The following is a 17,341-nucleotide window of genomic DNA, read 5'->3' on the forward strand; positions in this document are numbered from 1 at the left end:
TTTTCTTGCTGATCTCGTATAGGTGTTCGTACACCCTTTTCCTTAATGTTCTCTCTATCTTGCCAACATGGAAGCAAAGACAATGTTGGCAAACACCAAGATAAACAACACCTTTAGTATTGCAATTAAAATGGCCTGGTGAGGATATATTTATTTTTCTAGATTTCAAATATATTCCCTTTCCGTTAAACATAAACGGACACTGTTTACATGAATTACATTTAAAAGTGCCCTTCTGTAATTCATTCTTTTGTACAAAGGTTGTAAGATCTTTCTCAAATAAGTATGGTTTCTTTTTCTTACAAATTTTGGTATTTTTGGGATGTTTTTATTAATATCATTTATAGATAAAATAGGCCAGTACCTAGAAATTGAGTTTTCTATTGCAATACTATCATTGTTGTAATTGTACAAAAAGGCATTGCTTCTACTACTATTAATATTTTGTTCAACCGAAGTAACGATCCTACCACCTCTACCTTATGACGTATTCTTGGGGGATTAGTTGTTTGATTTTTAACCAAAGATGAAGGCCGGTTGCACCTTTCGAGTTGATAACAAGAGAGTGGTAATTTCATTGGCCTTTATGTGTTGATATTCAGCCAATTAATTTGTATCCTTTTTGCCTTTTGGCATGCACACACCAGCAGATGGGTATTGGCTGACTTGAGACTCAAATGGCTTTTCATTGATACTTTCAAGTATGAACTAAACTATGGTTGTTTTTGATCAGATCTGATGAAGGTTTGCAAGAACCCAAAAGCGATCATCGTGTTTTCTGTATATTTTAACTTTTATTTACGTTCCTGAAGTTTTATAGTGTTATCGAATTATTATTTTTTTTTTTTTTTTTTTTTTTTTTTAAGGCTCATAACAACACTAGGTTTGCAAGTGCCTTTTATGCTTATTGAAATGTATGGCAAAAATGCTTTTCAACCAACCATGATTCGTGTGTGTGTCTGTATGTAATATAATTTTATGTTGTATTCTAATCATAAATCATAGTTTTTGTGGCTTTCACATTATGCAAGTTCTCTGTTAATGTATGTCATGTCTTCCTGTGCTTTGCCTACTATTTTGCAAGACCCACTTCAGTGCTACATTTGCTTCACTTTCTCCAGACACACTAATCACAATCTGTGATGTGCAAGTGCTTTTTCAGTCCTCCTATACCATCTCTTTCCATCACTTGCCAGTCTTTCCATGATGCTTGCTCCCCCCCACATCTAACGAGTGTTGTTGTGGGCTGCAGCAGCTGGCCAGTGGATGCTCCAGTTTGATTTTTTTGTACAGGCTACTGAGTGAAGATGATGAGAAATTGAGGCAGACTTTCTATTTTTGGTATTACTTGTCACTGTTATTAAATGGAAATTTTCCATAGAAACTGAAAAAAAAATATCCAACTTTTCATTGTGGTTTGATATTCTGTGATTCAGTAATGCATCATAATGTTATGGCTTAATTTGTTGTATTACAGAATGGCTGTCTTGGGCACTTGTCTGTTAATTTGTTATCTTCTCCACAATGCATTCCTGTGTCTCCAGAACAAGACCCATTTTAAAGTTTAATAAATGAGATGTTTTGTATTATGTTGCATTAAAATGTTTACTAACTTAAAACATACAAAGAAAAGATTTTTTTTTATGTTTTTTTGTTTTCTGTATGTAATGTACAGTGGATGTAAAATTTACATACCCCTGTTAAAATGCCAGGTTTTTGTGATATAAAAAAACGAGACCACAATAAATCATTTCACAACTTTTCCCACCTTTAATGTGACCTATAACCTGTATAATTCAGTTGAAAAAAAATCTGTTCGGGGAAAAAATAAAAAAAGTACAATAAGCTGGTTTGGTTGCGTAAGTGTGCACACCCTTAAACTAATACTTTGTTGAAGCACTTTTTGATTTAATTACAGCATTCAGTCTTCTTGGGTAGGAGTCTGTCAGCATGGTACATCTTGACTTGGCAATATTTGCCCACTCTTCCTTGCAAAAGTGCTCCAAGTCTGTCAGATTGCTAGGGCATCTTTTCTGCAGAGCCCTCTTCAGGTCGCCACTGGATTTAGGCCTGGGCTCTGTCTGGGCCATCCCAAAACTTTAATTTTCTTCTGGTGAAGCCATTCTTTTGTTGATATTTAGATGTATGCTTGGGATCATTGTCGTGTAGAAAGGTGAAATTCTTCATCTTCAGCTTTCTAGCAGATGCCTGAAGGTTTTGGGCCAAAAGTGACTTATTTGGAAATGTTCAAAATTCCCTCCACCTTGACTAAAGCCCCAGTTCCAGCTGAAGAAAAGCTACCTCAAAGCATGATACTGCCACCACCATGCTTCACTGTGGGGATGGTGTTAATTTGGTGATGCAAAGTGTTTTTGCGCCAAATGTACCTTTTGGAATTGTGGCCAAAAAGTTCAGCCTTGGTCTCATCAGACCATAACCTATTTTCCCACATGCTTTTGGGAAATGATATATTGTTTGCAAATTTTAGCTGGGCCTGGATGTTTTTCTGTGCAAGAAAAGACTTTCGTCTTGCAACCCTTCCCCATAGCCCAGACATATGGAGAATACAGGAGATTATTGTCATGTGTAGTACTTGCCAGAAATTCCTGCAGCTCCTTCAGTGTTGCTGTACCTGACCAGTTTTTGTCTTGTCTTTTCATCAGTTTTGGAAGGACGCCCAGTTCTTTGCAACGTCACTGTTCCATATTTTCTCCACTTTTTGATGACTGTCTTCACTGTGTTCCACGGTATATCTAATACTGTGGAAACTTTTTTTTTTTAACCCTTCTCTTGACTGATACCTTTCAACAATGAGATCCCTTTGATGCTTTGTGAGCTCATTGTGAACCATGTTTTTTGCTGTTGCAGGCAACTGAGTACATGTCAGGAAAGTCCTACTAGGACAGCTGAAGTTTATTTGGAGTTGATCAGAGTCTCTTTAATTGATAGGTGTGTACCCAAGAAGACTGAATGCTGTAATTTAAATCAAAAGGTGCTTCAACAAGGTATTAGTTTAAGGGTGTGCACACTTATGCAACCAGTTTATTGTGCATTTTTTATTTTTTTATATTTTTCCCCTAACAGATTTGTTTGTTTTTTTTTCAATTGAATTGTACAGATTATAGGTCACATTAAAGGTGGGAAACGTTTTGAAATATTTTTATTGTGGTGTCATCTTTTTATTTCACAAAAACCTGGCATTGTAACAGGGGTGTGTACACTTTTTATATCCACTGTACCTTGCATGTGTTCAGCATAGTAATTCCTAGGCAATTTCTAGACTTTCCTTGCATTCTTTCTTGGGTGTGAAGTTTCCCAGTCAGGTGTAGAAACTTTGCTCATTTCTGCGTGTTTGACATTTGTCACATCATATAAGAGGATTATGAGTGGGTCTCTGATCATAACTGGCTGCTTATGTGTGCGAGACATGGATGTCAAGAAATTCAACTCATGAGTGAAGCTTGGGGAAAGTGTTTGCACTGGCCTTCCATAGATGGATATGCTTTGAGGGTGAATTTGAGTTTATGATAGAGAAGTTGAATCTCCTATTTGTTGGGAGGGATTTCCATACATGTGGACCCATGACTGAGAGTGAGTCATGTGTACAATGCAGTTTTTAGCTATTATAGATATAAACACTTCATGGTTTAGGATTGAAATGGGCCTGTATTAAGCTGGATCTGATGGATCTTTATCCTCTCTTTTTTTTACAGCTACCACCGCTTTCTTCCAGGATGTTGGTACTTCACCACCTCTTGAAATACTATTAAATAAAAACTTCCAGATATTTATCATTTTTTTCCCTCCTAGCTTCCAAGCTTCTACAGGAATACCATCTCTTCCTGGGGACATTCCAGTAGATTGGTTATTCATCACCATTTTCGTCTCCTCTCCTCCTATTCTAATTTAGTAGTTGAACCTCATCTTCTTCAAATTTTGGCATATTTAATTCTTTAACACTTCCATTGGTACCGGTTCTTGTTTTCTATATTTCTCTGCTTTTATACAGACTTTTTTGTAGAATTTCCAAAATATTTCTAATACCTATACAGGATCTCTTGTTGTTGTCCTTGTTATAGGCTCCCTAAGCTTGGTGACAGTCTCTTCTACTTTGTTGCCTGGGTCATTGTGCTAAGTTTTTCTGCATGTAGTTATCAAAAAAAAAAAAATATATATATATCAATCTTTCTAAACTCATGCATGTTATTGAGGTAATCTGTTTAGTATTCTGCAGTTGCTCCTCCTCTTCTGTGAGATTCCCGTATTCTTCAGTACATTAACATGTCAGTCCCTCCAAGTAATTCTTGTTCCATCTTCCTTTTATTCATTTCCACTCTATTTTTAAACTTCACTTTAATTTTATCCTACTCCCTTACTATGTTTTCAGAAGCAATTTCTGTTTTCCCTAAAGCTCCTGAATAATTTCCATGATCCATTCCCTCAATTCCTCTCTCTTCAGCAGATAGGTGGGAAAGCGCCAGTGTCGCATTTTTATTTTATTACCTTGTGTTTTTGTAACCAGTTGCCCAGTTTTTGTATCTTGGAGAATAGTATGCAAGTTCAAAAACAAAAAAAAAACCCACAATCAGCGGGTAACTCCAACTTTAATAAATGAGTAAAACGACTTGAAACACATGAAATGACTTGGCCCTTTTTCCCCCTAAAATTTACTGGGCTTCATCAGTCACAACAATAATAAAATCATTGGTGTTTAAATACAACATGATTAGTACATCAACCAATTAGAAGAAACAAAAATGGGGAAGAGTCTTTTGAAGGTATAAAACATAGTTATCTGCTGATTGTGGGTTTTTATGTTTTTGTTCTTAGCTGATTTGGCTTTTCATTTTTACTGTAATTTAATATATAAATTCAGTCCAAAATCATAGTACTGAATTCACATCTTCCATGCCAAATATTTTCATGCGTTCTGTCAAAAGTATATCATCCTCTATTTTTTTTCCTTTTGGGCCCCCCAGATGCATCTTCAGTGCTGCAAATCAAATTCCATTCCCCAACTGTAAGTAATATTCCTTGCCAAAAGATGATCATTTCTCCCAAAATTTTGTTGAGCGCGATTTTAGATGATATATAAACACATACGAGTGTAATCCTTTTCCCATGCCGGTAGTTGTTTTAGTACTGCAGCTATACCATTATTGTCTTTTATACTCTTCTATCACTATTGGAGCTCTTCCTTCAGTTAATGCAAGTGTTCTTCTCTTCCTCTGCCCCAGATATTCTGTTGAATAACTATCCTGAAAATCTATTTTTATCAAATTCAAATGTTTATTTCTTCCAAAGTGTCTCATGTAGCATAGCTATTTGCACTCTACATTTTAATAGAATTCAGTACTCTCTTGTTCTTTTTTTATCTGCGAGACCATTGACATTTTTAAGACATTACGGAATGCATTATTGTATAAAACAATTTTCAAATTTTTGTGTATGATGGCTTTTTTGTTAAATGTCTAGTTCAGCTTTTGTTTGGCAGGTTGAGTTTTTACACAGCTGTTTCTTGCCATATCCATTTAAGCCTTTGTCACATCTTACAAGACTTTTTTGTTTTATTGGAAGCGGTCACAAAAATTTTTTTCATTCAATTGCTTTCTCTTAACTTGTTACCAGATCAAGCTAAGGGCCTTAATCCAGTCAATCTCCCATGCAGGAATGAGAAAAAAAGACCATTTATTTTGCCATGCTCTTCTAACCAGATTGTTTGTTTTTAAACATTGCAGTACTCTGAGAAGGGAAAAAGAAGAGCAGCACCTGTCCACAACAGTATCCCTATTACACTAAAAAAAAAAAAAAGCATGCCAAGAATATTGTGCACCGTAAAAATTGCACTATTAAGAAACCATTTGTTTTACTTAACTTTCACCCTCATCCCCCCTTCCCTAAGTATTTTCAGAACATTAATGACATAAAGTAGGACATGTGCTTTAGAGCCCCCTACAAGTCACAGTTCTGTCATATTTCACAAATATAATTATTGCTTTGTAATCCCACATTTGTAACCTTCCAAGTTACTGGTTTTATTCCGGTTCATCTCCCAAATCCAGTCTGTCCTTCATTTTTCCAACATAATTTAGATTCTTCTAGTCCACTCAAGTGCTCCCTTCCTTCTCTCCAGCATTTTCCATTGAAACATTTGGGAAAGGTTTCACTGGCAGAGTCTCTGTGTGGTCTTTATTACCAGAAGAACAAGAAGCTGAATCTCCTGTTTCACATCTCCCTGTTTGTTGGGCAAACTTGTGCTTCCTCCTTAAGATGTACTTAATCAGAAAATAATTCTGTCCTTCCAGCGAAGAATATTTTGAAAATAGCTGGGTACAGGCGTTTGATTCTCATGCCTGTTTCTCTACATTCCCTGGATAGTGGAATAAAGTTACTCCTCTTCTGTCTGGTGTACAGCGATTAATCATTCCCACAAACTTTCTGCTGTCTCCCACTTTTAGCACTGTGCCCTCCTGCCACAGTTTTGTCAGAATCAACTTGTCTTGCTGGCAGGATTGCATCTTTTCTATAAAGGTTTATGTTGTTTTTTCAAAGCCAGGCTTAGAGGATACACATAATGTACCCTTTTCAGTTAACAACTGCTGTGGAATACCAGACCAGTTGCTTATTTGTGCTTTCATAAAATTGTCTGTTCCTTCCAGCTTCTCTAGCACAGCTGAAAATCTTGGGTTTTCTGTGTGTTCTGTTCTCTAATTCTATTATTTTTTTAAACATCACTTCTTGAGCAGTCTCATTCAGTCAGCCTTTTCTTCATTTCACTCTGAGTTTTGCAGTTTTATCACCTCACCTGAAGATCTGTTTAAAGCTTTTTTTTTTCTCCAGCCTTTTGTTGTTTGAATTAATATACTCCATCAGTTTCCTTTATTTTAACCAGGTCTGTGTGCAGTTGTCTTATATACTTTCCTCTTAAGTTATTAGAAGTCACGTCTAGAGTTTGCATGGCTTTTTGCTGAAGAGTTGCAGTACTTTTCCCAGTCAGTGTTTTCCTCACCTTTTTGTAGCTGATTTTCTTTCAGGTCCTCTGTATTTTTTCCTGGCATCTAGGCAGGGCATTTGCTAGCCAGTTACCGAAAATTACTAAATACAAGTCATCTGGTTGCCTCTGCTGAGTTTCTGTTTTCATATTGAGACTATATTAAGCTAACTCAAAGTGCAGCCGTCTTGGAAGCCCTTGACCGTGCCATGATTCTTTGTCAAAATATTTATGCAGCTAAACATTTAGCTAAACCTTCAGTCCGTACTAATCCCTCCCCATCAAACAAAGATGTGACCACTATTTTGATAGTTTTGGGAAGATGTGACCACTATTTTGATAGTTTTGGGAAAATGAGTATATTCTTCTACCAGTTGTTAAGCTCATGTTATATATATTTTTAGACCATCTACTGCTGAGGAGCTGACAAGATGTGATGAGAGAGTGACAGAAACTGATTCACGAGGGTTCTAAGATTTTTCAGCTTTCCTTCTCAGTTTGTTTAAAGATGTCATCCCAAACTCTGGATCCTTTTCATTTAAATGCTAAATAATCAGACTCTACAAACTTCTGGCAAGCGGGTATTAAAAAAATAAACAATGGGAAGTAGGCTCCAAAAAAGAAGGGTGAAACCTCTTAGAAACCAAGATAGTTGAAGCCTGAAAGACTATCTACATACTGTAATTCCCTCCCACCCTGGTAATTCGGTACGTTCCCAGAAGTACAGTTGTGTAAAATCTTGCCATAACGGTAGATGTCTTTTCCTTCACTGCTGCAGTATTCTTAACTATATGGGATTCCATGCCGCAGAAGCCCAACATCCACCCAGTCCTCCAAAGACTTCTTAAATTAAAAGGTATGCCGAATGTCACCATACGCACTGTGCATCACAATGCGCACCCTGCATGACGTAGGGCATAAAGGTGATGTTCAGGCTTAAAAACAGAACTGCCCCAGGAGTAACACCAGTCCAAAGAACGCAACAGGTAATGTATACATCCAGGAAGGTAAAGAACTAGGGGGATGGAGGGGAGGGAGTGAGTACTGCAGCAGTTAAGGGGGATGGAGGGGAGGGAGGGAGTACTGCAGCAGTGAAGGGAAGGACATCTACCATTATGGTAAGATTTTACACAACTGTACTGTGTCCTTGCATTCACTGCTGCAGTGTTCTTAACTATATGGGAGAGTGCTAAAGCTCAAGAGGAAACTAGGGAGAAGGAGGAAGGGCAGAAGAATCCCCAAAAAACATGAACTGAACCCTAGCTCTGGAGATGCCATTCAACTTGTGCTTGCTAAAGCTGTGCACAGAAGTCCAGGTAGCTGCTTCAAGAATAGAATTAGTGCCCAAGCCTTTAAAAAAGCACCAGAAGAATCCACAGCTGTAGTAAAATGAGGCTTAATTGAAAAAAGAAGATTTTTGCCTTGAAAAGTGTAACAAAAGGAAATGGCCTTAGAAATCCAAGAAGAAATAGTCTGGATACAGCAAGCTCCAAAGATCTAGGATGAAAAGAAACAAATAACTGATCAGATTTTCAGGTAGCCTTGGTCATATCCAAATAAACTCTTAATTGCCTATGCATGTCCAAAGTATGCAGCATATTTGCGGAGGGGGGAAAAGTAGACAGATTAATAGACTGAGTTCATTAACCACCTTTGGCATAAAAGGGTTAGTATGCAAGGACACTGTCCTCATGAAAAATAAAAAAAAAAAAAAAAAAGAGGACAAGCCATAAGGGCCTGCAACTCTGACACCCATCTGGCAGAAGTAAGTGCCAACAAAAGAACAGTGTTCAAGGAATAATGTTGCAAGGAAGCTGAAGCAGCAGGCTCAAAGGGAGCCTGAGTCAACTTCTCCAAACCAAAATTAAGATCACAGGGAGGAACAGGCTTCCTGGGAGGTCTAATATTAAGGATGCCTGTAAGAAATGTTCACTTCAAATCTAGCAGCTAAAGGAGGAGAAAAAGGCAGACAAGCAGAGATAGCCAGTAGTTGGGCCTTAATAGAAAAATAGGTCAAACCAGCATTGAGCAACTCTCACAAATAGAAAACCAAAGGAACATCTGCAGTAAGTGGGTCCTGGTTCTGAGAGAAACACCAAAAAGAAAATCTCTTAAATTTTGATAAGTAGGATTTCCTAGTCGTAGGTTTCCTGGTGGGTTGCAGGACTTGCAGCACGTCCTCAGAAAAAAGGTGTCTGAGAAGTCAAAACCCAATCATCAACAGTGTCAGTTGAAGCTTGGACAGGTGGGGATGGATAAGGGAAATCTTGTCTTGTGTGATTTAGATCCACCCTGTGCTGTAACTTGTGGTGATTGCCCTTGGTTAGCTGCAGATGAAGAGGGAACTAATGCTGTTGCAGCCAAAAGGGAGTTGCCAACAAGATTTTGGGGGCATCCTTTTGAACTGTGAACAGGACTTTTGGAATGAGAGAGAGGGGAGAGAATGCATAAAGAAACCTCCCATTCCAGGAGAATAAGAGGGCATCCACCTTCAATACCTGAGGACCTGGGACTCTGATACACACGAGAGAAAGTTGTCTATGCGGAGGGGGAGCAAAAGGATCCCCTTCAGTATCCTACTGGTGGATAATGTCCAGAAACCTATCCTTGTGAAGCATCCATTCATGGGACTGAGTTAAGGACCTGCTCAGAGTGTCTTCAGGCAGTTTATATCCCCTCCCGTCAAAACATTGTGGAAGAGTCACTTGACAACAAGATCCCATACCAGAAGTGCCAGCCTACAAAGAAAAGATCTCGTTCCTTCCTGTTTGTTGATTATACCACATCAATGTGGTATTGTCTGTCAATACGTTGACAGGCTTTAGAGGAGAGATACTGAAAGGCCTGAAGAGCCAGCAGGAGAGCTCTCATCACTTTAACACTGATGTGCTCCTTCTGCTGACAAGGCAATCACAGCCCCCCTGTAGCTATAGGGAGCCAAGTCACCCCATCCCATGTCTGTGAACAATTCCTGAGAGGGAAGAGGGAGATGCAAAGGGATCCCTGGATTCGGAGACAACTGCTGAATACACGCAAGAAGTTCCTGTCTGAGGCATGGAAGAATAGTAACTGCAAATTCTAGAAGATGAGCATGTTGAAGCCACACTGACTTCAGAAATCACTGAAACTTTCTAATATGAAGTTTGGAATGGTGGATGGTGTGACGCTCCTGCACTGGCCCAGTAATCAAGGAGCCTCAATCCTCGCCACTGGCAACTGTGGGGAATGTACACACTGGGAGGATGACAGGCACACACACACACACACACACAGTAAAGTGCATTTCCCTTAAGAGTGCACAGAGATCAGTCAGTCTGGGGCTGGTTTCTCCCTCTTTCTCCAGATCCCGAATAAGACTCCGCACTGGCACAGCTATAGGGTTGTGATCTCAGCTAAGTGGTCAAGCCAAAACCTCCAGCACCCTCTGTGTCCAACCAGTGCTTCATGTCCCTGCCCAAGTAGCTGACACACAAGCACTTTGAGATTTAAGTTATGTACTGACTCACACACGCCTGGGAAAGGCTGACACAAGTTTACTAGCTATGCCCCCTTCTGCCCAGACTGAGGTAATTCCAGCTGCAACCAGCCAACTCTGTATCCACTACTCAAGGCCTTTAACAAAGGGTGTTCAATTCTACTGTGTAATGCTACTATTATCCAAATAGTGGTCTGACAAAGAGCAGGGCTATTTAGGAGTGGCCTGTACAGTGTCACCAAATAGCTATAAAAGTACTGCAAGAGCTTAAGTATGTCTCTCAGCCAGAAATATAGATTTAAATATATTTAATAATAAGTAGAACATGACAATGCTCAGTAAGTAAGCAGTTACATCCGAGTTCAAAATCACCGGAAGTATTTAAAACATTGCAGGACAGTTTCAAATAAAGAAAACATCTAAGCTACACTTCACTATAATCCTGTCTGAATATGAGTTACTATGCCCTAAAAACATACTTACAGAACAACACACAGGCAGAAGTGCAGAAGTTGGGAATGAGTGGATGTTTCCAGGCCGTAGACAAAATATGCACAGTCTCTCTCTGAGAGAGTTCTTAAATTGATATCAAATATTACAGCTGAGTTGGCAAGGATGACCTCACTTTTTGTCACATGACTTTAGTTCTCAAGCTAAACCCCCTTTGTCAGAAGCTAACAGAATTTAACATTTCTGTGAAAAATACATTTCAGATGTTTGAAGAGCCTGGAAGTCATAAAACAGTAAACACTTCTGTATCTCAAACCTAGTAATTACTTTTCTGCCAAGATAATACAAAAACTTCTAGCTGTAGACATTTTATCTGCTACTGAACTGAAACTAAGAGAACTTATATAACACGATTGTAAAACTATTTAATTTCAACTTGTTTTCTTAAAGTTGTGCAAGTTAACCCTCAGTTCTAGTTTCTACTGATTTAAACGTTTACATTTACACATTTGCAATAGTTTTTATGCATTTCTATGCTGTGGTTACATTTTAGCTCTACTTCATCATTACACATATCAATGTTCACAAATGAAAGAATTATTTACAAAATTCCAGCTAGCTGGGCTGGAATTATTTCCCTTTTGTCACAAATACCATGAAACCCAGAACTCTCAAACTCTCTGGCGCTAATGGAAGCCAGAGGAAGAAAAGTGTGAAGGAAAGAATTGAGAGTTAAGGCTTTTGGAGGGGGCAGTGATGCAAGCAGTGGCACAATCTATCCTGCAACTCGGGAAAACATGATCCTGAGAAAGCTTGAGAAAAGCCTTTCTGAAACTTATAGTGAACCCCAGGCTCTGAAGGATTCAGCAAAATGAAGATTTTGCAAAAGGGTATCTGGAGAGGATGCCTGAATCAACGAGTCATCCATGTAAGGAAATATTTGGATTCCTGGAAATCTGCAAAAGGCAATCGCATGAGCAAGGCATGTGGTGAAAACCCTTGGGGCAGGAGAGAGGCTAGAAAACAAAGCAGAGAACTGAAAATGTCAGCTTGCAACAGAGAAACACAAAAACTTCCAGAAAAGAGGACGGATGGAATATAGAGATAAGAATTCTTGAGATCCAGAGGGAGCAAGAGGAAACAAAATCTGAAGGGACAACATCCGAAAGGAAGGTAACTTTAGAAAAGTGTTTCAGAGGAGAGTGGTCTAAATAGGTCTCCCAAGTGCCCTCTTTTCTGGGCACTAGAAACTGTCAGGAGTAGAGCACTTAATGGTTTTGGGACATGGGCACATCTTGAATAGTACCCTGAGACCAGGGATCTTGAACATTTGGTAAAAAAAAGGAAGATGTTCCCGAGGAGGCTGAGGAATGCTCATAAATGGAGGATGGGGTTTCCATATCATGAAGTACACTTAATGAATGATCGACAGAACCCAAGAATCCTGAGGTATCTGAAGCCAAACTGCAAAAGAGGGAGAGGAATGTGGCTGGGAAGGAACGGATAGTCACACGACGACTGGCTTATCCAGAAAGGAGGCTTCGGCATCCCTAGAAATTGAGTAGCCTTAGGAGGAGTCAGTTTGCTACTCTTGTCTTTTAATAGAAGGGCATGATTGCCTACGAACAAAGGCAGGCTTAGCAGGGTAGTTTCTCTGAAATTTAGGCAGAAGAGAAATGCATGTTTAAGTTCCTGTAATGCACCTTATCTTGAAGGGACGTCAACCAGCAGCAGCTTCCCTAAACAAAAGTTTAGAATCCAAAGGAGTATCCATTAACTTAGCTTTAATATCATCAGGTAGAGGTTGAAGCCTAACCCAAGAATACCTCCTCATAACTGAACCAAAAACAGCAGCCCTAGAAGAGGCATCCGCCACATTATAACTACATTTAATAGAATGAGTAACTGGTTGAGAGGAAGGTCCCTAGCAAGGAAAGAACAGACGCGTTTTACTCTGTGTGTGGAAAATCAGAAATAAGTCTACAGGCCTGAGAAAGAAGAGCCAGCACATAACTAGACATATGGGTCTGGTAATTTAATAGCCCTAAAAGCTAGGGTAGCAGAAGTGTAAACCTTTTTGCCCAGCCTGTCCATAATTCTGTTGCCCTTGTCAGAAGGCAATAGCTTGGGCGAAGGAAGAAAGTGAGGCTGTTGTCAAAGGCCAAGGACACTACCAAAGGGTCAGCAGCAGGACGTGATGTATTTTTTAAAAAATAAAGAGAACAATCCTCAGGAACTTTATAAAACCTATCCTTCTTGGGAGCGGGGGGAGGGAATTGGGCATCTGAGAGTCATTGGAGAAAGCATCCAATAAAGCAGCCAAGGCAGAAGGAATAGTGACTGATTTAGGAGAGTCCAACTGCAACAACTCGTAGTACCTTTTATTTATTTCAGACACCTGAGTAACATCCCACTTTTTTATATATCGATAGATATATCGATAGATGTATATATATCTATATAGATAGATATATAGTCAGGCCCCAGTGGCCTAATGGATAAGGCATTGACCTCCTAAGCCAAGGATTGTGGGTTCGAGTCCCATCTGGGGTGATATAATCTTGATACAAGTGAAGCTTTTCCTGCTACTACATGGACGACTGTCCGATCTAGATAAACTGCGAGTATTTCTGCTGCTTGAACTGTTTTAAACTGTTTAAAGTTGTTTTTGCACCTGCACTTTTAAAGTTTGTCCTGTTTGTTGCATTTACCTGTTGAGGCTACACACTCAAGTGCGCTAGCCTGTGTTACATATTTATTGCATTTTCCTGCTGTTTGTTGCAAAAAAGAAAAAAAAAAACAAAAAATTATCCTTGTTTCCCGTCTTTCCTGACCTAGAGTAGTTCAAATACAGGCTTTGCTGTATTCTGGACTTTTGGAAAGTTCCTGTGTTGCCCATTTCATTTCTTGGATAAAGGGAGGTTTCTTTGTTCACCAGTGGCAGTGGGGAGCTTAGAGCAGCCTATCTATCCCTGGAGGAGTGTTCCCAGCACAAGAATCTGGTAGTCTATTGGCCGTTTGGGCCAATTTCTACCTCTTTCAAGTCCCCCTGTATAAAACCCGCTTTGGTGTGGCTTTGTGCGATATTGCGCATAGCGCAGCATCGGGCAGCTCCGCTTAATTGTGTTTAAACCATTCTCAGCTCCACGAAGTCTGCTGTTCACTTTTTCTCTTAGAACTGATCTAGTTCTCATAATAAACACCCTATTCCTACTCTAAAGCCTGGCACTTGCTCACTAAAGCAATTATATAAGTCAGCACTAAAAAATAAAAAGCACTACACCCTCGCAAACTCCCCTTGAATACCTTGTTCCCCATTGGCCCTTTTTTTCAATTATAAAGGAATTTCCAGTACTATTCTAGCATGTCCAAAGGTCAGTTGTCAATCTCCTCTCTGGTCCAGCTGGTGAATCTTGAGGCAATGTTACAACTGCCTCATGTATACAGACAACCCTCTCCTCCTCCCAACAAATTCCAACACATGTGAGAGATGCAACCATATAGCCAAACTGGAGGCTAACTCTTTCAACTCAGTACTGGCGTAACCAGTCAGGAGGAGAAGGAAACCACACTCACTACAATTCCAGTCTCACATAGACCTACCACGACAGCAAACCAAACACATAAACACACAAAAACATACTCGGAGGCTCTAAATAAAAATCTGTCCAAGCAGCAGAGACCTCCAAAGCAGACACCCAAGCAACGGCTACCCCAAAACAAAACCCGTGCAACACAGCTCACAAAGCCAGTGTGCCGAACTGTCACAGCCTTTAAGGCTAAACAATACACTTGTAATAGATGGCTATCGTCAGGCACACTTGACATCCCGCTCACCAGGCTGAACAAGGAGAAGGTCACAGTGAGCTGCCTGTCTGGCGCTAGGATTCACCACATAACACAAGCACTCAGGTCACTCCAAGGCAAGTACAAATATGACTCTGTCATTGTCCATGCTGGTGTGAATGACCAGAGATGTACCTCCCTGGACTACATGAAAAGAGACATAGAGGAGCTCTCTGAGCATGTAGCCCAGGCCGGTATGACCCTGACCTTGAGTAGCATCTTACCCTCACCAAGAATGATGCCACAATATGAAGACACGAAAAATAAAGTACAGGTCACCGCTGAATTATTCTTTGTGGAATCTCCTTTATTAAAAGTAAGCGCTTTCGGAATAATCCTTCATCAGACATGATTCAAAGTAACAAAAGCAGCTATATTTAAAACACAGATCATCCAATCACTTACTCCTAAAAGCCCGCCTTTTTTGTAAAGCAGGTTTAATTGGTAAAACATCGTTAAGACCAGGTGGTCTATGAGCTCTTAAATCTACTATCCACTTGGATTCAGCTAATGCTGTTCTATGCTGAATGTCCCCCCCCTCTCATTAGTGGCAATATTTACAATGCATCTGAACTTAAGTGTGTGTGGGATTAATCTCTATATGTCTGAATAAAGCATTGCTCACTTGACATGTTCTAATATTACTAATATGCTGTAAAATCCGAACCTTCAGCATGTTATTTGTCATACCTACATAAAAACTTTCACATTGTTCACAATTGGCCATATATACTAAGTGTTTTGTCCTGCAAGTAGCCCTCCCTTTAAATATAAAAGTTTGTGTCTTATCAGGATGTTTATATTCAGTGTCACTATTAATATATTGACAAGCCTTGCAGTTGCCACAGGGATATGTGCCTGCTCTAATATCTATTGTAGGTCTCTTATTCAATCTTATCCTTACTAACCATGTTCCTCTTTCTAGGCTGAGTGGACATTTTTTGGATAGGGGCTATGAGAGGAACATGGTTAGTAAGGTGGTTAGAAACAAAGTATTACATAGGAAGACAAAGAATAGGCCATGGATGCAAGGCCCTGTTATTGGCAGACAAATAGATACAGGATTATGTAGTAGCAGGAAGGAACAACCTAAAATACTTTTTACGTATGGTAGTAATATTAAAGACATATGTAATATAGTTCAGAACAATTGGAATATCCTAAGAAGTGATACTAGTCTTAAGGACGTAGTGGCAGAACGTCCCATGTTTAATTATAGGAGAAACAACAATCTCAAGGACCTGTTATGTAAGGAGACATATTTGAATAAGAGACCTACAATAGATATTAGAGCAGGCACATATCCCTGTGGCAACTGCAAGGCTTGTCAATATATTAATAGTGACACTGAATATAAACATCCTGATAAGACACAAACTTTTATATTTAAAGGGAGGGCTACTTGCAGGACAAAACACTTAGTATATATGGCCAATTGTGAACAATGTGAAAGTTTTTATGTAGGTATGACAAATAACATGCTGAAGGTTCGGATTTTACAGCATATTAGTAATATTAGAACATGTCAAGTGAGCAATGCTTTATTCAGACATATAGAGATTAATCCCACACACACTTTTAAGTTCAGATGCATTGTAAATATTGCCACTAATGAGAGGGGGGGGGGACATTCAGCATAGAACAGCATTAGCTGAATCCAAGTGGATAGTAGATTTAAGAGCTCATAGACCACCTGGTCTTAACGATGTTTTACCAATTAAACCTGCTTTACAAAAAAGGCGGGCTTTTAGGAGTAAGTGATTGAATGATCTGTGTTTTAAATATAGCTGCTTTTGTTACTTTGAATCATGTCTGATTAAGGATTATTCCGAAAGCGCTTACTTTTAATAAAGGAGATTCCACAAAGAATAATTCAGCGGTGACCTGTACTTTATTTTTCGTATTTATCTGGTTTGGTACAACAGGTCTTTAGCATAACTTGTTATTTTTGCTTGTGCTCTACAATATGAAGACAAGATGATCAATTTCAACTATTGGTTAAGTATTGATGTAATTCAAAGGGGATCCAATGCCCGTCAGCTTGGGGTGACATGCTCGACAAGCTACAATGCTTCGCTAGGGACAGCTTGCACCTGTCACCCCTGGGCTTTCGGATATTAGCAAAGGCTCTTGCCACCCCCATAGTGCCTTTTTTAGGCAAGGCTCAAAAGACAAACCCACCTCCATAGGTATCACAAGGGATAAGAAACTAAGAGTAATGCTACTCAACGCCAGAAGTCTAAACCTCAAGATGCACGCACTCGAAACTCTCCGTAGCATGGAGAACATCAGTATCTGTGCAGTAACAGAAACCTGGTTCAAGGTTCCCGAGAGCACCCCAGCACTACCAGGTTATACCTCATACCATGCTTTTCGGCCCCAAAACTTGGATCGAACCACAAAAGGAGGGGGAGTAGGCACAGCACGAAGCATCAGAGAATATCCATGTGCAACTAACAGTGGGTAAAACTGCCTTCCAGTTTATAGCCTGCTACAGACCACCCTCCCAAACCCAGGAACCCCACTCGGCTTTCCTGAGAACACTGGAAAATATGAAGGTGTCTCCAAACACCATTATA

The 17,341-nt window shown here is 39.5% G+C and overlaps 1 protein-coding gene and 1 non-coding gene across 5 annotated transcripts in view; both read left to right on the plus strand.

Moving 5' to 3' along the window:
* RNF8 (ring finger protein 8) overlaps positions 1 to 17,341 on the plus strand; it is a 656,229-nt gene that overhangs the window by 15,742 nt on the left and 623,146 nt on the right. The window lies entirely within an intron of this gene.
* TRNAR-CCU lies at positions 13,397 to 13,469 on the plus strand. The gene has a single exon. It is a non-coding gene; the product is annotated as a tRNA-Arg (tRNA).

This window comes from Protopterus annectens, chromosome 1.part0 (genome assembly GCF_019279795.1).
Source record: "Protopterus annectens isolate FY-2018-M chromosome 1.part0, PAN1.0, whole genome shotgun sequence".
NCBI classification, from domain to species: Eukaryota; Metazoa; Chordata; order Ceratodontiformes; family Protopteridae; genus Protopterus; species Protopterus annectens.